The sequence below is a fragment of the Hippopotamus amphibius genome, chromosome 4, assembly GCF_030028045.1.
Source record: "Hippopotamus amphibius kiboko isolate mHipAmp2 chromosome 4, mHipAmp2.hap2, whole genome shotgun sequence".
Classification (NCBI taxonomy): Eukaryota; Metazoa; Chordata; class Mammalia; order Artiodactyla; family Hippopotamidae; genus Hippopotamus; species Hippopotamus amphibius.
In genome coordinates, this window is record NC_080189.1 from 91,703,967 (window position 1) to 91,728,762 (window position 24,796).

A 24,796-nucleotide genomic window follows, 5' to 3' on the forward strand; every position below is an offset into this window, starting at 1 on the left:
TTGGTGGGAATGTAAATTGGTACAGCCACTACAGAAAACAGTATGGAGGTTCCTTAAAAAAACTGAAAATGGAACTACCAGATGACCCAGCAATCCCACTACTGGGCATATACCCAGAGAAAACTATAATCCAAAAAGAAACAGGTACCACAATGTTCATTGCAGCACTATTTACAATAGCCAGGACATGGAAGCAACCTAAATGCCCATCAACAGATAAATAAAGAAGATGTGGCACATATATACAATGGAATATTACTCAGTCATAAAAAGGAATGGAATTGAGTTATTTGTAGTGAGGTGGATGGACCTAGATACTGTCATACAGAGTGAAGTAAGCCAGAAAGAGAATAACAAATACTGTATGCTAACTCATATATATGGAATCTAAAAAAATGGTACTGATGAACCCAGTGACAGGGCAAGAATAAAGATGCAGATGTAGAGAAAGAACTTGAGAACACGGGGTGGGGGGTGCTAAAGGGAAGCTGGGACGAAGTGAGAGAGTAGCATTGACATATATACACTACCAAATGTAAAATAGATAGCTAGTGGGAAGTTCCTGCATAACACGGGGAGATCAACTCAATAATGGGTGATGACTTAGAGGGCTGGGACAGGGAGGGTGGGAGGGAGTCGCAGGAGGGAGGTGATATGGGGATATATGTATAAATACAGCTGATTCACTTTGTTGTACAGCAAAAACTGGCACAACAGTGTAAAGCAATTATATTCCAATAAAGAGCTTTAAAAAATAAAAAAAAATGAAAAATGAGCCAAAGACCTTAACAAACACCTTACCACAGAAGATATACAGATGGCGAATAAGCATATGAAAAGATCTCCACATCTTATGTCATCAGGAAAATACAAGTTAAAACAATCAGATGCCTCTGTATACCTATTAGAATGGCCAAAATCTGGAATACTGACAGTACCAAATGCTAGCAAGGATGTGCAACAACAGGAACTCCCATACATTGCTGGTGGGAATGCAAAAAGCTTCAGCCACTTTGGAAGACATGTTGGCAGTTTCTTACAAAACTAAACATACTCCGCACAAGATTCAGCAATCATGCTCCTTGGTATTTACTCAACAGAGTGGAATACTTACATCCACGCAAAAACCTAAACACAGATGTTTGGAGCAGTTTTATTCATAATTGCCAAAACCTGGAAGTAACCAGAGTGTCTTTATGTAGGTGAATGGATAAATACGCTGTGTTATGCTCAGATAATGGAATATTATTCAGTGCTAAAAAGAGATGAGCTATTAAGCCATGAAAAGACATTCAAGTACGAAAAGTGAAGGAAGCCCATCTGAAAAGGCTACGTATTGTATAATTTCAATTATATGACATTCTGTAAGAGGCAAAAATGTGGAGACAATAAAAAGATTGTTGAAAGGAGAGGAGGGATGAATAGGCAAAACACAGAGGATTTTAGGGCAGTGAAAGTACTTTGTATAATATCCGTAATGATGGATGTATGTCAGACATTTGCTCAAACTCATAGAACGTACAGCACCAAGAGTGAGCCCTAATGGACTTTGGGTGATAAGGATGTGTCAATGCAGGTTCAGCCTTGATAACAAATGTACCATTTTTGTGAGTGATGTTGATAACAGGAGGTTATGCACATTGGGGGCAGGAAGTATACAGAAAATCTCTATACTGCCTTCTCAATTTTGTTGTAAATCTAAAATTGCTCTGAAAAAATAGTCTTTTAAGATATTACTCTTGCATTAGCATGCAGTATATAATTTATAAGAAAAGACTAAGAATCAAGGAGATAATTGCAGAAAGTAGTGGAGGTATAAACATGAGATAACAGGATCACACTCAGGAAGAAGAGATGATTTGGAACAAAGGTTAAAATTTCATTATATAAAATGAAGATACAACTAACTTTATGAGTCAGTTATGAGTCATGGGAAGTCATAGGAAGGAGACTGTAGAACAGTATAATTTAAGTTGATTTTTTCATCTTGGACAAACTAGTCAGTTATATTTATTAAAAGGGTCTTCAAAACCAATCAACCAAATTTTGCTTTAATTAAACAGTAATAGAATTATTTATAGATCAACTACACAGATACAATTTGAACACAATCTGAATTTGAATCCTGAAGCTTTCTTGTAACTTAAGCATTCTTTGGTAGAATACAAAGCAATACCTGTACATCAATGAAGAATTTTCACGTTTCTTTTATTGTTGCTATTCTCATGTTATGTAGATACAAATATTATTGTGTGTGTTAGCATTCTTTTATTATTTTTTTAAGTAATGAGAATAAGTCAATTACTTTGATTAATTGAGCCTAATGTTTGCCAGAGAATTTCTGCTGTTTATTTTCTGTTAGGACACAGGATAGAAAGTAGCGAACAGTACCCCTTACACTCTGAGTAGAGCTTCACTGCATTAAATAGTGTCTTCAAAGGCAAAACTAGACTGTAAGTGCAATTCAATTTCAAACTCTTTGAAGACTAATGTCACTGTGTTCTTTTCTATGCTGGGCAATTGACCCAGCAGTGGCCAGATAAAAGGGCTTAGCATCAGAGTAATTTAGATCACATCTGTGAAACTCAGATGTACACTCTGCATGCAACATAAGCTTTTCCCAAAGTAGAAAATGAAATACACAGAGATAATTATTGCTGCTGAAGAATTCAATGCTCTGCAAGACAGATTTTATTTTAACTAGTACGTATTACAGTACATTTGTGGAACAAAAGACAAGCTTAGTTTTTAGAGCTTGTTTCCACATTCTGTGTGCCTTGAATATTTTTCAACCTAGGCATAGTCAAATGCAGTTGGATATTTCTCCTCCCTCCCTTCACTGCTCTCTCTTAAAGATTAGCAATAAAGGAAAGCATCAGTGCTATTCTAATGTACTTATCTAGCATTTGACCATTGATTTTAGTTATTTAAGCTTTGCTGAAGAAATACAGTGGCATCCAAGGAAAAAAAGAATGTCAAAACAGAGCAGAATCCTTCTTTAAAAAAATCCATGACAGTGGCAAAACTTAGCTTGATCATACCCAGTGTTGATGAGAGTGTGGGTAAACAGGCATGCTGGTCTCGTGCAGTCCTGGTGGAAATGTAAATTGTTTCAAACCTTTTAGGCATTAACTTAGCAATCTCATCAAATTTTTAAATGCATATTAAATTTGGCCCAGAAAATACACTGCTAGAAATTTGCATAAGTATTCAGAGATACCAGGCTGTTTACTGCAGTATTGATGGTGTTAGCAAACCAAACTAAATGTGCACTTGTAGGGGAATGGTAAGGCAAGCTATTTTTTGTAGAAATCAGTTCATGAGGTAGTTGTCTATGTGCTAATAAGGATAGGTGATGGATACACCCACATACATATATACTGATGAGACTCCAAACAAGCTACCCCCAAATACGATACCTTGGCGTATTAAATACCTTAAACTGAAGGACTTTGAGAATATGGCAGAAGCAGGAAGGTCATTCTGACCTCTAGTCCATCACACTTCTTCCCTGAAACAGGCTAAGAAACAAGCGTGTGAGAGGCACTCTTGCGATACCCAGAGGAAAGGAGCATCCTTATCTCTGAAGACAAAGGGATGCTGAGAAGAATCCTAACAGGCCTTACTGTTTCCCCAAGTTTAGTGTAATTACCTCATACTCTTTAACCTATCAGATTCTTCCCCTAATGTGTGCTTCGCCAAATCTGGCATAAAACACTCAGGTCTAACTGTTTCTTATGAAAGCTCTCATGTCACATAAAACAAATAAATTAGTGTGCTTTTCTCCTGTTAATCTGTTTTTGTCAGTTTAATTTCCAGACCCAGCCAGATACCCTAAGATTGTTGAGAACTTTACCCTCCCCTACAATACCTGTACGTATGTACTGGTCAACTCATTGAAATTTTCCTAGGGATACACGTGGAACAGCTAACATTGGATATTCCTAGAGACAAAGGAGTTATGGAGATGAAGCCTTTTACTTTTCTCATTATTGATCAATTATTTTTGGTTACTGTGAGCATGTATTATTGATACTTTAAAATTCATGATAAAATATTCATTAAAAGAATACTGAAAAGGCATAAGATTATGCTTTTGAAATGTTCGTTAGCAAAAGTATTTCAGGTTTCAAGATTCTGTTTTCTTAGTTTAAAATTTTATAATTAAAATTGCTCTCATGGAATACATGCAGAAGGAAAATACTGACAAAGACCATTTACATAAATTTCTACAAAACAATAACAATAGCATCTATTTCAATATTAGGGTATCCTATACTTAAAAATGTTGGTTTTAGGACAGTAATTGAAATGATTGATCTATGACATTTAAATACCCATCGTGCTAAGGATGTTTGAGACATCTCAACAGCTCAGTACTAAACTCCTTGTCAGCAGCACCTACAAGCTTGACAGGCATCTGTTGGGCACCTTAGGAGGACCCCAGCTCCCATGTACTTCAGGGGATACCTAGTTTTCCTTTTTCTCCACGGCAAGGATTTAATTGGTTTCAGCTGGTGCAGATGGTGGAGTCAAATGATAGCGGAAGGACAGAGGAAAGGGGATACAGAATCATGAAAAGTGTTTCAGAAAGTGCCTTCGACAAATCAAGAGAGGAAGGAAAGCAGGAAGGTAGGCTTTCACTTGAGAAGGGTGCTAACAGAAAAAGGGTTCTAATACTAGCAACTCAGCCACAGGGAAAAATCACGAGAAATAGTTGCAGAAACTTGAGCCATCAGTTAAAAAAACTGATTTGAGGATTATTTATTTTGAAATTTACTTTATTAGTTGTGATACTTGGGATTGTCAAATGACAAAATGAACACATTTAGTAATGAGTTTGCTGTCCTTTATTCAAGGGAAAAGAGCCCATGAATTGGGGAATACAGAGCCTCACAAACCATGGAGCACTCTTCCCTGGGGATTTTGGGCAAAAGTGAGTTCTACAGAAGAACTCATCAGAAGAGGTAGCCTGGAAACGGCATGGTTGGTCAAGAGGTCAGGTGTTTCCTTATAAGACTAGCAGGTCTCATTTTCTAGGGTAAGGTGAGCTAGCATAGCTGAGTGGGAGGTGCTCATTGATGTATGTTAGGATTCCCTGACAGGTGTTTCCTGTCAGCACAGGCTGATTTAGGTTTAGATTTGTGATGAAGGGCCAAACATGGGGTCCCTGGAGAAGCCTCCATTTTGTAATCTCAATATATGAATTAACTTTATCAAGATTAATATTGGAATAACATGAATTTTTACCTTTCTTACTGGTAGTGAGACAAAACAATTTACCGACATAATTTCTTACACACAATAGACGTTCGTTAAACATATGTTGGCTATTAAATTAATAAGCCTATGTAAAGATATTCAGTCCTAAAATTAAACTAACATCTGACCCATGACTTTCTACTAGTAAAAGTAGGGAGACAACTATCAAAGCTTTCAGTTGAGACCATGATCAAACCACTATTAATAAGACATTCAGTTTAAAAGGTAGGGTTGGGGACTTCCCTGGTGGCACAGTGGTTAAGAATCCGCCTGCCGATGCGGGGGACGTGGGTTCGATCCCCGCTGCAGGAAGGTCCCACATGCTGTGGAACAACTAAGCCCGTGCACCACAACTATTGAGCCTGTATGCCGTAACTACTGAAGCCCACGTGCCTAGAGCCTTGCTCCACAGCAAAAGAAGCCACAGCAATGAGGATCCCACACACCACAACGAAGAGTAGCCCCTGCTCACTGCAACTAGACAAAGCCCGTGTGCAGCAACGAAGACCCAACACAGCCAATAGATAAATTTATTAAAAAAATAAATAAAAGGTAGTGATGGGGGTACTTTGTAACAGGATGAGTTGAACTGATTTATGTGGTAAATAAAGTCAAGCACTTAGGTTACAGGTATTATGAGAGAGATTAGCAACTAATTGAGGCTTTATTCCTGAGGTAATACAGAAAGCCAAATTTTGAGGAAAAATTTGGTCCTTTCATTGGCTATATGGAACTGAATCATATGAGCAACTATGTTTAATTTTTCTTTTAAATGATGGATTTATGGTTTAAATGTTAAAATTAGTTTTCAGTCACAAGTCAGTCTTGAGTGCATTTGGGTTTTAGGAGCTTTTCCTGGGTCTTAACTGTTGCTTTTTCTAGGGCTCATCCATGAGGAACCAAGCGGATTGCCTCCAGGAGCAAATGATAGTTAATTCTTTTCCTTTTTTCTGCATATCAACTACTATACTTAAGTTAAACAAAACAAGTGGTTTACTGAAAGATTGGCAGGGGGTCCCTCAAGTTTGCGCCCTTCAGTTTATACAAACAAATAAAAAACCAAAGACAAATGCAGTTTTTCTTACCTTGCTCTTATCTGTATGAAGTAGAACAGCAAAGGTCTTTTCACCTGTGGCAAGTGAGAGCCTCCCTTTCTCTCTTCTTTCCTTCCTTCCTTCCCTCTGACTTGAAGGAACTTTCTGAGACACTTTTCATGACTGTGTATCCCCTTTCCTCTGTCCTTCCCCTACCACTTCACTCCACCATCTCTACCAGATATAACCAATTAAGCTCTTGCCTTGGAGAGAAGGGGAAACTAGGTATCACCTGAAATACATGGAAGCTGGAATCCTCCCAAGGTGCTCAATAGATACATCACTGTCAAGCTTGCAGGTGCTGGTGACAAGAAGTTTAGTACTGAGCTGTCAAGACGTCTCGGAGATCTTTAGCACGATGGGTATTTAAATGTAATCAATCGATCAATCATTTACTGTTTTAAAACCAACATTTTTACATATAGGACGCTCTAATCATTGAAATAGATGACACTACTGTTCTGTAGAAATTTATGTCTTTGCTAATATAAAATTTATACTACAGATATATTTTGTTTATCCTTTGTTATTTGGGCATCAAGAAGAACGAAATATGATATTCTTAGCAGAAATAAATATATCGTTTTCCCTAGCTTAATTAAGGTATGATTGACAAATAAAAGGTGTACAATGTGATGTTTTGATATGCAATGAATGATCACCACAATCAAGGTAATTAGCATATTCCGCACACCACAGTGACCATTTGTGTGTGTGTGGTGAGAATACTTGGGATCTTCTCTATTAGCAAATATCAAGTATACAATACAGTGTTATTAACCATAGTCCCCATGCTGTACACTAGGTCGCCAGAAGTTATTTATTCTATGATTGACAATTTGTACCCTTTGATCAACATCTCCCCATTTCCCCTACCCTTCACCACTCCCCCACCCTCTGGTAATCACCATTCTACTTCCTATTACTATGAATTCAAATTTTTTATATTCCACATATAAGTGAGATCATGCAATATTGTCTTTCTGTATCTGGCTAGAAGTAAATGTCTTATTTGCTTCTTGTTAGAATGTTGGTCACATTATTTATTTCCCTTTGAAATAAGTTTGACTTTAGAAACATTATATTGGCTCAGAATCTTTTGATCTTTATAAATAAATACTTGGTGTTCAGTACATGATTTTACTAGTACATTACATAACTCCAGATAAACTGGAAAGTAATCAAGCTATTATTCATGGATAGGTGGGGCATTCCACACTTGCAACCATGACTACAAATAACATGAAAATCCCATAGCCTTGCCAATGTTCTTAATTTGGTGATGAAACATTTAAACTACAGTGATATGCAAGCATCACAGGGAAAATATAACAAATTACTTTGGTGGGTACACAATAACCACATAAAAATAAAAAGCCATGATTTCTTAACTACATTCCTTAAATATTAAAAAAGGGATAACAGGCCCCAAATGGAGTCACTTGTGCTAAGCTCACATCACCACACTCAGACCTAACACCTAACCTAATTGCAGTATCACCCTCTCCCAGGAGTATAATCTTAACCAGTCAGTCTGGAATTTCCTGGTCAACAGTAGTGAGGCAAGCTGTCTGACAGACCATTGCTGTCCCCCAAAGGAAGGTGACCTTGCCTGAAACAACCCACTCTTTGCTAGAAACTTGCTGTCCCACCACCCTCTGCCTATAAAAGTCTGTCATTTTGTACATGGCTCTTTGGAGTTCTTTCTGTTTGCTAGGTGGGATGCTGCTCAATTCATGAATAACTGAATAAAGGCAATTAGATCTTTAAAATTTACTCATTTGAATTTTGCTTTTTAACAAAAGGAACTGAGCAGTGAAGTAAGTCAGGCCCCAGAAGAGTTTATACCTTAGGAAAGAAAATATGATATTTATGTTAGGTGACTGTGTTAAGTGAAGTTCTGATCATGACAATATCGAACTTTTCTAAGATACTCTCATACTTGGCATTATCAGACAAACTATAAGTGTGATCATGTTCAAAGTACATGCTGGATTGTAGAAAATTTTCATCAAACGTGTTGAGACACATTTGAAAGGATAAGAACCAATGAGAGAATTCCCCAAATGAAAGCTATAGTAGACTAATTAAATACTGTACACGCCTCTACTGTGCAGCTATGCTTGGTTTTCATAGTAATAAAGACAGGCTGAGTGCCTAATTAGGTCAGGGAAGTGTACGTGTTCTTGATAATGATATTGTTGTTTAGAAACAGCTAAGAAGTGATGGTGCTATGTCTTGAGACCAGACCTACATAACTCCAGAAGCATTTAAATACCAAACTATACTTCAGTATTCAAAATAGAACCAAATAGGATAAGGATAATTTTAAGAGTCAGTTTGGTCACAGAAACCAATGCACCATCAGAAGCAGCACAGTAGAGAGCAGCTTACTATAGTGGTTTAGCTTTGCCTGCTAATAAGCAAAACTGACTTTCTTTGAGAATGTCTACCCTCTAGCAAATATTTCTTGAATCTCTACTATATGTCAAAGTACTGAAGTTTCTTGATAGACAAGGTAGTGAGCATGAAATAAGATGGCCTTAGAGTAAATTTTGAGGGTTTGGGTGTGTTTTTTTCAGACACAGACTGTCTTTGAAATTCCCTGGGTAAGTTGGAACCGCTTTTTCTACCCGTTCAAAATCATAGAGATTGTGCACATCCATGAAATCCGATTTCTGATAATTCCCATTATTCATCGGGAGTAGAAATCTGCTTTACGCCCTTGCCCTTGCCATGTCTGCCAGAAATCCCAGAGAGGAAGTCAGCATTTAAGACATATTCAATAGAGTGAGGGGAATCATGACGGACTCAGTTCCAGAATAAAGTATAGCGGTAGGAGTTGGTAGTGTCTACCATTTATTGAGCACTTACTTGATGCTAAACCCTGTAATAGCGGTATGTACATTATCTTACTAATCTTCAAAACAACTGGGTAGAATACATACTATTAGCCCTACTTTGCAGATTAAGTGTGCTAAAAGAGCTAGCCCCAATTACTCATAAAGCAAAGACGTATTCAGACACAAGTTGAGAAAGCAACTTTCCTATCTCCAGAAAACACTAGAAGATAGAGTAAATTTTCAGAAGTTCCTGATGGGAAGTCTTGGAAATACTGCACCTAGTTGTGAGAGATGGAAAAAGGGAGAGGTGGACCATTAAGCCAATCTCAGCTATTCATATATGGTGAGTCACTAGTCATTTAAAGATGGCTGTCAGACAAATCATCTCCCAGCTGAGGCAATTAAACCTGATATGCTCATCTTGCTTTTCCCCTTTTACTTCATCCCAAACACTTGCTAAGCAATAAATTCATTTCCAGCTCTGAATTTATTGTTGAAACTTGATACATTCTTGATCTTGACCCTTAAATCTCAAGCCATGGCTCACATTCTCCAGAGGGTTTTAAATAAACAGTTGCCTGAATGAAACTGACCCCAGGACTCTTGCAATCCCACATTTCCTAGCCTGTGAAATGACCCTTTGCCAAAGGAAAGTGGGTAGTTTCTTTGTTTAATGGAAGTGGGGCTAGGGGAAAATGCGGGAAATTTGTAGTGTATATGTAATGCAAATCTATTCTAAAAACATATTTAAAAATATGTTTTCAGGGACTTCCTAGGTGGCGCAGTAGTTAAGAACCCCCCTGCCAATGCAGGGAACACAGGTTCGATCCCTGCTCCAGGAAGATCCCACATACTATGGAGCAGCTAAGCCCGTGTGCCACAACTATTGAGCCCATGCTCCACACCAAGAGAAGCCACTGCAATGAGGAGCCTATGCACCGCAATGAAGAGTACCCCCTCTCGCCGCAACTAGAAAAAGCCTGCGTGCGGCAACGAAGACCCAATGCAGCAAATAAATAAATAAAATAAAAATAAAATAAAAATATGCTTTCAGTATAACTGTCACGCTGAATTCTTTAATGAGAAATCAAAATCATTCATCTTAAGTTATTTGCAAATTTTCCTGCTTAATAACAGAACCAAGCTTTAGAACCTCAGCTTTAGCCCCACTCCTAAGCTATGAGTTAGAACAAATTAGATGCAGAACAGATACCAAGCCAGTCTGAACAAAACAAGTGTTTTTTTCAGGCTCTATATTCACTAGGCACTGCAATGTTCCTTTTCTAGTATCAATCATGTTTTACAGAAATATGAAAACAGGATTCCTAAAAGATGTAAATACAACATTTATATCAAACCATCTCTCTTAAATACTTCTCTGTATTTTCTTAATTTCCCTTTCCCTTCCCAAGGAACATTCACTAGAAAACTATGTATCACCATTTTTTTGCTGGAAGAGTTTTATGCATGTTTAGATGAGGCACTTAGTCACGGCTTTTGCAAAGTTCTGGTGAGGAAAATCCACTTATGTCTTTGTTATTGTCTTGTGATAATATCTTCAGAAGCGTGTATTCTTCTGAAGAGACTTTTTGGAACCCTCAGAAAGCACACCCTGGGTGGTGATAGGATCTGGGCCTCAAGTCAGCCTAATATGGAAATACATTGTGGGTACTGCACCAGAGACTTCATAAGATTCTTTCCAAAAGTCACGATAAAGTGCTTTTCTTTACTGTCAGGAGAGGATGATGGAAAAAGCATTGGGCTAAGAGTCCAAGACATGAGTTTAAGACCTAGCTATGCCTGCGATGTTGCCATGGACAAATTATTTCACTTCCTTGGGATCTGGCTTGCTTAAGTTATCTGGAGGGGTTGGAATTCTCAGAAAATTTGAAGAAATGAGATAGAAGATGGTCCTTTCATCACTTTGTCTTTCGTATTAAACTTTTAACCTCTTATTTATCAATTTATCTTTTTCCTGACAATTTTGATCAGCTCCCATCACACTTCTACCTACTGCATCTTCTACTCAAGGTTACTTTTATTTTTTAACCACTTAGTTAAACTTTAAATTTGTTTCTCAGCAATTTTGTTCAACATGTCCTGGCTTTGGGATCTTTGCTGTGCAATACGTGGTATGATTTGGAATGGCAGAGATGGGTCAGTCTGGTGGGCATTTTAAACCTCTCGTGGCATAATCTTCTCTTTCAACACTCAGCCATTCTTGTTTACATCTAGGGCTGCAGTGAATTTGAATAGTGAGAGTTAATGACATCTAACTTCTTTCTTCACACTGGTTTAGCTGTAATAAACAGATTTAAACGTTGGGTAATTTGGAGTCTATGGGCACATATTTCAGGTGTGCACATTGTTTGCTCTCAGCCTTAAAGAGAGGGATGACCATAGTACACAGTCCCCGAGCCACAGTGGCCCAAAGACAACTCTGGACACATATGAAGTAGGAGGCAAGTGATGTATCATGTGGCTTAACTCAGAATCACAGGCAAGACTCCTTCACAGATTGTCTCAAGAGGTTGATCAAAGCATGTGCACGTTGCATTCTGTTTATGAGTGTCTGTGAGGACACAAACCTACACTGGAAAAATTGGCAGTATCTGCATCACCGATAATTACATGACGACTTGTTGCTATGGTTTTGCATTTTTTGAGGCTTCCCTCAATTTTACTCAGAAAGGAGTGGATAAATAATCTTGGTACGGTAATTTTTTCAGAGTGGAAAATCTCCCATAGAATATGTCTGACTATCAACAGTAACTTTTTCCTATGATGTTATTCACACTGTTGGTATATGACCTCATTTATAGTTTTACTTTTCATATCAATTTTAAATTCTCTATCCAGTAGAATATACATGGGTCTTATGTTCTTTCATCTCCCAGTGGAGAACAGAGAATTTCACACTATGATGTAGTCAAAATGGGCTTCATCTACCTTATAGAAAGAGGGGAAGAGGGCTTTTTGTGCTCCTGCACTGTACTGGCTCCCAGAGGGCGAGTCAAACATTCCAGGCTGTTGGCAGGAAAAGGCCACCTTTAGGAGGAAATCACTACCTAGTCATCCCCAGCGGAGCCCCACATTTGGTGCTTTCCCTCCAGGGAGCCTCTGCTCTCTCCTTCCTCCTGGGAAGAGTCCTCGTGTCCGAGAGAAGACGCCCACCTGCATACTTCAGAAAATTCTGAAACTGATGTCAAGAAAAAGTGAAAAGGTTCTTGAAAAGTCTTTGGAGGAGATCAGAACGCTGTGGCCCCTCTGACTCAGAGAAAGAAGCGGAAGCTGATGTCTCCACAGAGCCGGCACAAATGCTCTCTGTAGAGAAGAGGAAGAATTATAGGCTCCTAAAGTTGGCCCAACTCCAGCTCCAAGGAAACGCTGACTAGAGTGTCCCTTTTGGACGGCAGCTGAGATGTAGTTTCCTTCGGGAAACTCTGCCTGGTCCCTGGGCAGGGCAGCTCTGACCTCTTAAAGTCACAGGGCATCCTTTGTCAAGGCATGTGTGTGTCACCGGGGATCCCGAGGAGACGCCCTGAGTCCCATCCATCCTGACACCCTCAGAAGTCTAGGTCTAGCAGCTCTCCACCCACTATGGAAGCACAGAGGAGCCTGTGAGGTTCCTTTTCTTTTTTGCAAGGCAGCAAATCAGGCAAGTTTAGGACAACTGCGGAGCAAAGAGAAGCCTGGCGAGAACTAAACTCATGACCTCGTTCCCACGAGCCACTAGTTCAGCCCTGTGCGCAGGCAGCAGTGTTCCCAGACAAGCTCACACACGACTCTTTTGTAGCAGATTCTCTCTTTTTGGAAGAGTAGCCTGTGGAAATAGTGTATAGAGAGATGGGTTCTTGATAGGTCATAGAAGTAATGATACTTTTGCTATGCTGCTCTGGAATTTAAAAGGGAGAGAGAGAGAGAAATTACAAACAAAGATAGCCCCGATGATGTGTTTAGGTCACCATACGACAGGCAAATGCATAGGTAGTGGAGCAGGTTAAATAAAGACCGTGTAATTTACAGTTAGTTACTCCACACTATGGAAGTATTTTGTCTCCACTTTTGAAGCGAAAATAAAATTCCTATTTCTTTGGACTTGTAGGGAAATGTTTTGGGTAGAAAACACCCTGGGCAGAAATGGAAGCAGGAAATACTCATAATTCCTGTTGCCTGCTAGCTAGTCTTATGTTCTTCCTTTTAATTTTCTTTTCCTTCCTTACCTCCCTGTAAATAGTGTGAGCCTGAGGCCCCAGATTTCCGGTCACTCCTAGAGGAAAAGGTTTGAATAGTCTCTAAGGTGTTAGGAACCCAATATATTTAAAAGAACAGCTCGCTCTCCCTCTCAGGAATAGTTATGACAGAAAATTAATAAAATAACTGGAAAGGGCCACGCTTTACACAAAGGCAGGGGACAGCATTCTTGGTATTTGTCAAATTATATCACTTGAAAATATGATATTTTAAGAGTAAAAGTCATGATATAAAACCATATACACATATATATTAATATTACCACTGTAACAAAGTATACATAAGCAAACAGGAAGACAAAGAGAAGAGTATCTTGCGTGGTGGAGCTATATATTTTTTTCTTTTAATCTTTTCTTGAAGATATGGGGATAATTATTTGTTCTTTGTACACACACACGTACACACACATACACACACGATATCTGACAGAGCCTAAAAATCAAAGGTCAAGGTGTCCTGGCAGTTAAGGGGAGGAGAAACTAGACTTCTGAGAGATGTTGTGTTTCTTTCTCATTTTCATTTAACCTGCCCCACAGCAACGGCTTCCTGTCCCTTTCAGTGGCTCAGAGTATTGTAACCTTTGTTGTAAGGGTTCCTGAACCAGCATGCCTGATGCATCCCACCTGGCAGAAATATTGCCTGCACGACGACACTTTTGACATCTGTACTCTTCTGTCATTTAATCATCTCTTCTTCTACTTCCGAACTCACAACTCCACCGAGAACCTGGGTGGGAATTGGGTGGTGGTGGAGGGTGGCGTGTTATTCGACTAATCTGACACAATCCTGAAAGGCCACAACAGTAATTCGATAGCAGACTCATAAAAAAAAAGTGTGATTTATAGGCTTTCTCATCTCACACCATTTCCTGTCAAAGAGAGTAATAGCTATTGGGTGCAATAAGAATGTGAAATATTTCAATTCAAAGAAAAATGAAAATGGCCGGCAAACCTTTTTATTTCAGATTCAAGTAAGTCTGTGGATTGGAGTAATTCTAATCATATCCTTCTTTATGCATAAGATCCAGAATACCAGCAAATGTTTTCACTGTGCTAACTACAGGCCAGTTGAGTAACTTCGTATTTCATATGTAGTAACACATCTAAACCTTATAACATGCCACAAAGTACCAAGTACTATGATACCTACATTAAATAAGAACAGAAAAGGGAATGTTAACTTACTTGGCTAAGGTCACACAACTGGGCAGTGGCTGGAACTGAGACCTAGGCTGTGCTTGTAAAAACTGTCCTTTTTTTTCTGAAGATGAATGGATTCCTTTTTCTGAAAGAGAACAGAATCTGTCATTTGTTTCATGTCTATGAAAAAGAAATTTTCAATAATTTAAACATAATAGTTGACATTTATCAAGTGCTCCCTCTGTGTCAGGGAATTTCTAAGTACTTTGCCTGAAATATCTCATTATTGCTTGCCATAATCCTTTGAGGTATTATTAGCCCCATTTTCAAGACAAGAAAACAGTCAGAGAACGAGTAACTTGTCTAAGTTACAAAAAGTAAGAGGGACGTAAGATTCAGGTAGACTCCAGGGCTCACACCCTTTACCACTACTTTGCATGTTCAATGGGTTAGTCAATTATTCACATTTATGAAATACTCATGAAGTTTAGAGCTAGACTGAAGGGTACCTTCCCCTTGGGATATGTTATTACCTTCCCCTTGGGTTATATAGCTTGTCTGATAGCTTGAAGAATGAAGTCCAGGAAGCACCATTAATTAGGACCACTTAAAGTCCATGGAATTTGACTATCAGATGGCTAATTCTTTGCTGTGTATTCTGACTGGCTGCAGATTTAAATCCTATACTCTTTGCCAAAGCATTCTTGGACTTATTATTAATATTCGAGTAATTTTCCAAGACATGCCAAGGTTATATGAATAACTATTCGTGTCTTGTAAATTGGTAGCGTTGTTATGATTTTTCTCAATGATTTCACTCTGGGCTGGAAGATGGCATCAGGATAACTAGGTAAGGTAAAATTTATCTATGAACTTTGTTCAATATGGTATCCTTGATGTATTCTGTGTAGAAATGGGAGAAGCTAGCAACAAGAATGAATTAAAAACTGATATTTTAGAAAGACAGATCGATAGCTGACTGTTAAGGATTTTGACACCAATAATCTGGATGACCTTACATTTCCTGTGATCCAGAATCATAATATGTAAAATAGTGGGGTTGGGGTTAGTGATCTCTAGAAGTGCATTCTATTTCTAATACTGAAGTGCTTTTTATAAGTAAGAGGTATATTGTGCAGGGAATAGGGTATGGGGAGATTGAGAAGGGTAATGGTGATAATTTGTGGATTCAGATATATAATGAAAAAGAGATTTACAAAGTAAACGAAGTCATTAGAATATATTATAGCTTAGGGATGCCAAGCTGCTAAGTCCCTGCCACTAGCAGTTTATTTTTGATCAAGCACTAGTTAATCCCAGTTAACAAATTCACCCTTAGCAGCTTTTATCTACCAAGCCTGGACAGAGTAGGTAAAGTCTATTCATGGGGCAGTAGGATCAAATCAAGATGGTTGTAATCACTAATCAGCATTACAGCCAAGAGCTGAGATACTTAGGGTCAAGTTGAAAAGGCAAGACTATGGGTCAGGTTGAAAAGGCAAGGTTAACAGCTAAGTCAGAAGAAATGGACCAAGAAGCCAAGTTCGAATGGGTTAGGAAATCAGAACCTGTGTAAGAATGTGGTCTCTGTGCCAGGCTTCATTCATTCTAGGCCACACAAGCACATGACACCAAGGCAGTGGGCAAGACTGATCAAAAGCACTTACTGATTGTTGAGTAATAGAAAAAGCATCTGATTAAAAACAAAGCAAAACAAAAAACCAAAGTTCAAATCCTGGCTCCAATATTACTGTCACAATAGAAAGGTTAATTAATATCTCTGAAAATCAGTTTTTTCTACCAACAAAACAGGGGTAAACTTCCTCAAAGAGAGTTTATTTAAAGATTAAATTAGACCTGTACATGAAATTGCCCCCAAACTAAAATATACCAAATACAACGAAAATGGGCTATGAACGCTGCATCATTTCAATTGACTGCTCAGACAAGAACTCTTTCAGGAGACAGTTTCTTCCCTTTTTGATTTACATAATGCCTAGACACTTGAAATTTAGTTAGAATCTTGAAAGTTTTATTCAAAATCCATGTTATATCAAAGACCATTCTCAAACACTGAAATGATGGGAAGGGCTTAGAAGAAGAGTATGCTATGGACTCAATGTGGGATGAATAGGAAGACTCTCAGCTGTGAAAAAAGGTAAATGATAAAGTCCTACGTGACCAGACCTGTGCAGACTGTGTCCTCTGAAGACTGGAGTGATTGCTTTCCACTGTACTAACCAGTGGGGAGACTCAGGGAGGCACTCAGGGCGGATCTCATAGAGCAGTAGCCGACCACAGAGATAGAGAGGGGTAAAAACCAAGAGCACTGGATGAGGAAACAAATGATTGACCAAGTGCTAAGAATGACCTTGCTGCTCATCTAATGTGACCTTGTGGACAAGTTTAGTGCCTTTGCAACATTTGTGAAGTGAGGGGCTGGGACCAGGCGACTTCTAACATTCCTACCAGTTATGATAGTCTATGATTCTGCAACTTAACTGTGCCCCTGTCCTTGTCCATCAGATGTCACTATTCAAAGCATGTTCATAACTATTAATCACTTATCCTATGAGGTAGCCATGGTGTATATTTTTACCCCTATTTTATGGATAGAGAGGTAGAAATTTGGAGGTTGTGGTTCCTGTAAAGTTTCATTTTGGAGCCTGTGTCAAGGATCTAGATTCAGAAACACTTACTTGATTTTTAAAATTATATCTGAGTTGGGTATGTTTCCCTTTAAGAATTCTTGGCAATTATAAATTATTTTGAACTATCATGTGATACGGTGGCTGCTATGGAAACTGCATTAATACATGAAGCATGCAAAGCCTGTCACCACATCAGATGCTGCTGCCCTTTGGCTATGCTAACTTACTCATGCGCTTTTTTTTTGAAAAATATTTCTCCCTTTCTCCTTTTTTTTCTAAACACATGCACATTATGCTTATAATCCAAGAAATCTCATTTTGAAGTGACTCATTCTTATGAAATGCATTCAATGACTTGGAACAAAAGATTCTGGTAGAAATACAACCTGGAAAAAATATTCTATTTAAAAATATATACATAGTATTCATTTTGTATTTCTGTGGCTCAACTAAAATGTGAAAAGAAGCTATGGAAGAAAAACTAAAATAATGAGCTGGCATCATGTTTATATTAAAATTGAAAAGGGAAAACCATGCATGAGTTTAAGTATAGTTTTTTTTTTCATTTTAAATAATGTACAAAGATATTTAGTATGTCTGAATTCTGACCAAAGCTATGAATTTTTAAACTTTGCATACATTTGTGAAATATTAGCACTTATAGGCATCAATGAGTCATAAAAGAACAGTCACTGCTTTTAGATCTATACAGAGTATTAAATATAAATATATATTACATATATGCATATGATACGCATAATATCTGTGAACAGTTACCACCTGCTATAGACTATTTGTGTTCCCCAGAATTCATATATTAAAATCTAATCCCCAGTGTAATGGTACTTGAAGGTGGGGCCTTTGGGAGATGCTGAGGTCATGAAGGTGGAGCCTTCATAAATGGGATTATTGTCCTTTTAAGAAGAGACCCCAGAGGGATCACTTGCCCTTTCCACCATGTGAGGACACAGGGTAGTATCCTCTGTGAACCAGGAAGGAGGACCTCAGCAGACACAGAATCTGCTGCCACCTTAATCTTGAACTTCCCAGCCTCCAGGAGTGTGAGAAATAAATTTCGATTGTTTATAAGCCACTCAGTCTACAGGATTCTGTTACAGCAGCCCGAACAGACTAAGACACCACCTACGCTCCAAAGCTTGATATTTGTGTTTTGAATGCATGGCCTTTCTGTCTTAAGTAGGACTCAATTGTCTTGAAATCGCCCGTGATCTACCCCGAGACATAGTGGAGAGGTAGATCCACAAATTATACGGACCAGCAGCATTTACTTTCTCCTACATTCACTGCTCTTTGGCAAACACATCTAACCTCATTTTTGCATCTTCCCTGCCAGCTTGTGATGCCAACTTTGGTTGAAGTGGTAACACTCAGTACTATACTTTTCTTGAAGCCAATTTATAGCCTATTATAGGACACTGTTATTCTTTTATTTGCATTTCTCTGATTCATAATGAGTTGGATTTTTATATGCCTATCAATTATATGACTTCTGTAAAATAATTATTCATAAATTTGGCCATTTTGCTTACTGATTTATATTATTTAGATATAAAAGGAAATAAACATTTTAATAGAATGGAAAATGTTAATGTTTGATATATTAGAAGTTTAAATTTTTATGTAATAGGCAAATCTATTTATATTCATACATATAATATTTCATTCTTAGAAAGTTCTCATCTTTCATATCTTAAATATCTGTATGTATTGATATTTTATAGTTTTAGTCATTAATTTTAAACTTTTCATCGTTTCAATATATTTTGGATGTAATGTCAACTGAGAATTGGCCTTTTCTTTCAAAATAGTTAATTTTTCCAACACAATGTTAAACATAATACAACATTTTCTTATGAATTTGTGATATTTTAAATCCTACATTGAATTCTAGCATTCGTTCCAGAGCTACTCCATTATCTCTCCCTCAATTCTTAGGCCACTACCACACTATATTAACTATATCTTTAAAATAAAATTTATAATATGATAGCATAACTCACTCCTTAACATGATTCACAATTCTGATTTGTTTAATTTTTCCAGATGAGACTAATAAAGTCCTCACCCCCAATCAAAATCTCCAATGCTTTTTCTTTTCTGTTTTCTTTCTTTTCACTTTATTTGTTCTGCCTTATTTTTAACATTTATCTCAAACTTGTAAGGAGTCATTATTTTGCCAGAAAGAATGCATATTGAGCTCAGAGTTTATAAAATTGTATTTGTACAGAACACCTTGGGTGAATAGGAGCTAATATTGGGAAGGAGTTCAAAAAGACATTGCAAAAGTTGTTCTGAATGCATGCAACTTGAAAAATGGACATTGAATACAGGATTTTTTTTAAAGCTGGGGTGTTAGCACTAGAGAATTAATATCTTATACAGGGAAGACATGAGATCTTTAACTGGTAAGTTCAGTTATATTACTCAATTAGAGTACTCTGAGCCACAAGAACAAGAAATTTCTTTACCTTGGGAAGTTTGCAGTCACACTCACATCATATAGGACATTTTGCACTGAACAAAGTTACAAGAGAGATCTCTCCAGCAATTACTGCATTTCATGCTCTTATTCATAAATTTAGACAGAGTCATAGGAATTACAAGACCAATGGAATTATGAATTGCGGGCTTTAACGGAGGAAATAAATCAATATTTTAAAGAAGATCATACATTTGAGGCAGTGAAATATCACAGATAAGCTAAGATTTGAAACCTGATTCCCCTATGCACTGGTGGTTTGATACGGACAACTCCTAAACCAATATGATTTTAGTTTCCTCATTCATAAAAGAGGTCATCATAATATTTAGTAAGGAATGTAAAAAAGATGAAAGGAAATAATGAAATGATTTACAAACTAGGAGCACTTGAAGCATAGTACTAATAAATGTTAACAATTATTATGTATTGTGTTTAATGAGCAATTTTTAAGTGAGTAGAGACTCTGCATCATACTAGGAAGTAAAGAAATCACAGCCATGGGATATAAAAACGTACAAAAATCTCATGGATCTAAACGGAGTCAGGACAGAGATGAATCAAGCTGATCCTTTCTAAGGACTTTGTTAATATGTTCATAGAAGGATCACATTGAAACACTGAGTCCTATAAAAGATAGTACCTCTTGTAAATGGTGCTTGACTACCTGGAACTTTGAATTAAACTGTCTGAAACTGGAAATGTGACCGATTACATTTGTTTGAAACAAAGGCTCTAAAAATAATAGCAACAAAAAGGAGAGATCATCAAAATGTGTGTAGGGAGACAAGGAATAGTGTAGGTAAGTGATAATTTTGGATATACAACCAAGAACATTAAGACCTAAAGAAAAATTCAGAAAACAAAGCAATTTGTTTGCCAACAGAAATATCTTCAGTCAATCTGAAGAAATGTGTTTTCTGTATTGGGAAGGTATAAGAGCTATATTAGTAAAGTTGTCCCCAAAATGTGTCACAAGTTCCATAACATTTGCATTGGCACATGCATCAGGGACTGTAGAAAAAAGAACTCCCTAGTTAACAACCAATCAGATGATTATGGGAGAGAAATGGAAAAAGAGAAAAATTGAAATGTGAAGGAGCTAGCTCTGACAGATTGATTACAAACTAGAAAAACAAAACAAAAAAACCACTGCTGTGACCATTTATCTCTAGTGATACAGAAGTATATGAAATAATTTCTGAACAGATTAATAGCAAAAAGTCCACACAGAAGGTATAAAATGTACCATAGCTTTTTCAGATAAGTTATCAGAAGGGAAATTTATAACTCTACTAAGAGAGTTAGAGAATTATCAGAGTGAGACAACATCCTGAAAGAGAGGAGATGGAAAATATTGAGTCTATGTTCCTCAGTTCTAAATATACTCAAAGACAGCGGCAATTTGTTGAAAAATGTTTGGACATGGAACTTCATTTTCTAAAGAACTGAAATTCTGTTCTTACATATAAATTATAATACAAAAAAAGGCAATTATAGATTGAAATTAAGAAAATGATGTTCCTTAAAATGTAAACAGTAAATTCTTGAACAGGACATCTCATCAGGTGGTCTTTCAAGAATGTGTGAACTCCTTTGATGTCCAAGGGAGTTACCAGGGTTGATTAACTTTGTGACATTGCCATTCAGATACATTTTATAGCAGAATAAGATAAAACTGAGAAGCAGAACATAGGTAAAAGAAGAAGGAGGAGGAGGAGGAAGAAGAGGAGGAGGAAGAGAATGAGGAAGAGGAGGAGGAGGACAAAAAGGACAAGAAGAGGAAAGAGAAGTTAGTGCATTTGTTGTGATATTCAGACAACCAAAATATATTTCTCAGGTATATTTCGTTTTCATTCACAGTTCCTGCCTCACAGCTCCCGAAACTCTTGGATTTTCTGCCATCACAATTGGGTTTATGTTAATGAAGGTAACTTTTGGATCCCACCCCAGGGTGGGGGCTGGTAGCCAGGAGAACCGGCCACGTGAGTAGAGGGTTGGAACTTTCAGCCCCAACCCCTGATTTCCTGGGAGGGGAGAGAGGCTTGAGGTTAAATCAATCACCGTTAGCCCATGATTCAGTCAATCATAACTAATACATAATGTAGCCTCCATGAAACCCCAAAGGACAGCCTTTTGGCCCTTTTCAGAGAGCTTCCAAGCTGGGGAACCAGAACACTTCCACATGCCACCGTGCTGAGCCACAAGTTCCACAAGGACAGAAGATCCTTTGTCAGGAACCTCACCCTGCGTATCTCTTTATCTGGCTCTTGATTTGTATCCTTTAATATCCTTTTATAATAAATGGGTAATCTAATGAGTAAACAGGTTTCCCTAGGTTCCCGAGTGAGCCAATCTAGCAAATGAATTGAACCCGAGGAAAGAGAGTCGTGGAAATCTCTAACTTATAGCTGATAGCTTAGAAGCACAGGTAAAAAACTAAGCTTGCAACTGGCATCTGAAGTGAAGAGTGGTCTTGTGGGATCTGAGCCCTTTACCTGTAGAATCTTACTCCATCTTCAGGTAAATAGTGTCAGAACTGAGTTCTCCAACACCCTGCTGGCATCTGAAAATTCCTTGCTGGTGTATGGAAGCCTCCAAACACACATGTTGGAATTGGGGCCAGGAGCCCTTTCATTCATTCATTCATTCATTTTATCGCTTATTTAATAAATATTTGCTGAGTGCCTGCTTATAGTCCAGTGTTCTAGGTGCTGGTGATACAATAATGAATGAAGCTGTCAACATCCCCTCAAGCTTTATAGTTGCAACAAAGATGTGACAACATGTAAATTAATTTATAATAGATAGTAGTAAGTGTTATAAAAAGTATATAGTACTATCATCCACAATGCTGATGAGATCTCAGGACGTACAGAGTATTCCGAAAAGTAGGCCCAGTGTAGATAATCCAAATGAATATTGCTTAGTAGCAGCCCAAGGAATTAAAGAAATACAGTTTCTGTGATAACTCAGCAATGCTTCCTGAGCACCCAGTGTAGCAAATTCTGTAGTGCCCTGCCCAGGGCTGACTTACCCCTCTCCAAGCTGGCAGGGAAATGAATTCCAACTTCTCACAGCGTATCTCACTCAAGGTTATATGCCCACCAAACAGGAGGAATGAACAGCTGGTGTGAGGATATATAGGCCCAGCCCCTTGCATCAGTTTGAGACAACTCTGAAAGGCCATCACAACTCCAGATCTCCAAGTGGATTCAGCTGAGGCCTCAGTTGTAAATGCGAGGTGGGTCCGCTTCTGCCTCTGTCCCCTGTTGCCTCCGCCCTTAATTCCTTACAGGTGTGTCTGCTGAATGCCTTTCCCAGTAAATCTTCTGCCTGAAATTCTCTGTCTCGGAGTATGTTTCCAGGGTCCAGTCTAAGACACAGATAAATTGAAGGGAGTCAAATGATTCCCTATGAATTTTGGTGAAAATTAAGTAGCATTTTTTTTCTTCATGTGCTTATTGGTTATTTGTATATCTTCTTTGGAGAAAAGTCTCTTCAGATTTTCTGCACATTTTTAAACTGGGTTCTCTTTTTTTTGTTATTGAATTGTAAGAATTCTTTACATATTTTGGATAAAAGCCCCTTGTGAGGTATATGATTTGAAAACATTTTCCCTCATTAAGTGGGTGGTCTTTTCACTCTCTTTTTAAAAACATTTATTTATTTAATTTTTTTATTTTTATACAATTTTAAAGGTTACTTTCCATTTACAATTACTACTTAAGTACAGTTTTCATATGAAAGGAAAGAAGTACAAAATTTGGGGGGAAATTTAGATACTGAAGGTATATAAAACATGCAAATAACATTCACTGATAACTTTAAGTGAGAAACTTGAGCTCATATCTGTTTAAAAAATACTTTAAAAATTATGTTTTATGCTCGAAAGGGATGTATGTAACTCCTCATTAAGACATTTTAATGATGATCTTTTCAAATTCTTGATAGTCATCACCAAGGAGAAACTTTGTTCATATAGATATGTGAAATATCATTTAAACACATTTTAAAACTATTTAAACATTTGAAACTATTGAAATTATGTTTAAAGCTGTTCAATATATTCTGTCCTTCATTAATAATTTAGTGATAAAATGTCTTATAATAACTGCAATATATTTCAAATCCATTCAATTACTTTCAAATCAAGAATTTCAAGATAATGGTAAATCTTTATTTGCAGAATACACATATGTTGCTAGGGCTGTGACCCAGATGCTAGCCTAGATGCCGCTAAAAATGCACCTGGCTTGCAAAAGGAACAGAATGTATGTAAAGACAGTTTTAGATCCTATCCTGGACCTTGGTCTGCATACCATGCTCTTCTGGGCATCCGGGATGTACAACAGCAGCTCAATGGAACCCACACCCACAGTGGCTGCTGATGTAGATGTCCAGGTGGTAGAAGGTTTCCTTCCTTATTATAGAGTAGTAGGTGTTTCACGTGTTCACCACTCACAGGGACCTTGGGCACACTTTCTGGCTTGCTCTACCTGGACCATTGTCTAGGAACTCAGGGATAAAGGACTTCAGTGATCTGTATTTTGTGGTACACCCACAACCCTTTTGAGCAGCCCATGGTGTACATACAGATTGGGTAGCTCAGGGGTATACACCTTGGAGTATATTCTCAAATGATCCATAGAGGATGTCAGGGGAATAAAGGAACTAAGACGTATAGTCCTAGCAATCCATGACATTTACAAAGCCAACAGCAATGCATTTTGCAAGCTGGAAAACAGATGGACCTGTGGTAACTGGCTGAGCAAACCTGAAAAAGAGGAATCCTAAAGCAGCAGTGATCTGAGGCCCGAGAAGCCCCTTGATTTAAAGCAGAGAATCATCAAAAGTGACAAGAATAGGTAACACCGTGTGCCTCTGGAAATAGGAGTGAAAGGAGAGAAGCTCAAGTGAGGAAACTGCAAAGTAGTTGGAACTCTGGTTCCTCTTCCCTGCTACCCCACTGGACAGAAGACAAAGGTTCAGGTCCTGGAAAAGGTGGAGACTGATGGTCTTCAGAATGGGGATCAAGTGGCAGGAATAAAAA

At 37.9% G+C, this 24,796-nt stretch overlaps 1 long non-coding RNA gene across 1 annotated transcript in view; it reads right to left on the reverse strand.

Annotated features, from left to right (window-relative positions):
- Positions 1-22,944, reverse strand: part of LOC130850977 (uncharacterized) — a 143,891-nt gene extending 120,947 nt beyond the window's left edge. The window contains exons 1-2 of the long non-coding RNA XR_009053088.1: positions 22,781-22,944; positions 14,638-14,737 (exon numbers count right to left, since the gene is read on the reverse strand). This is a non-coding gene — a long non-coding RNA (uncharacterized LOC130850977). The remainder of the gene's footprint in view (positions 1-14,637; positions 14,738-22,780) is intronic.
- Between the last annotated feature and the right edge of the window lie 1,852 nt (positions 22,945-24,796).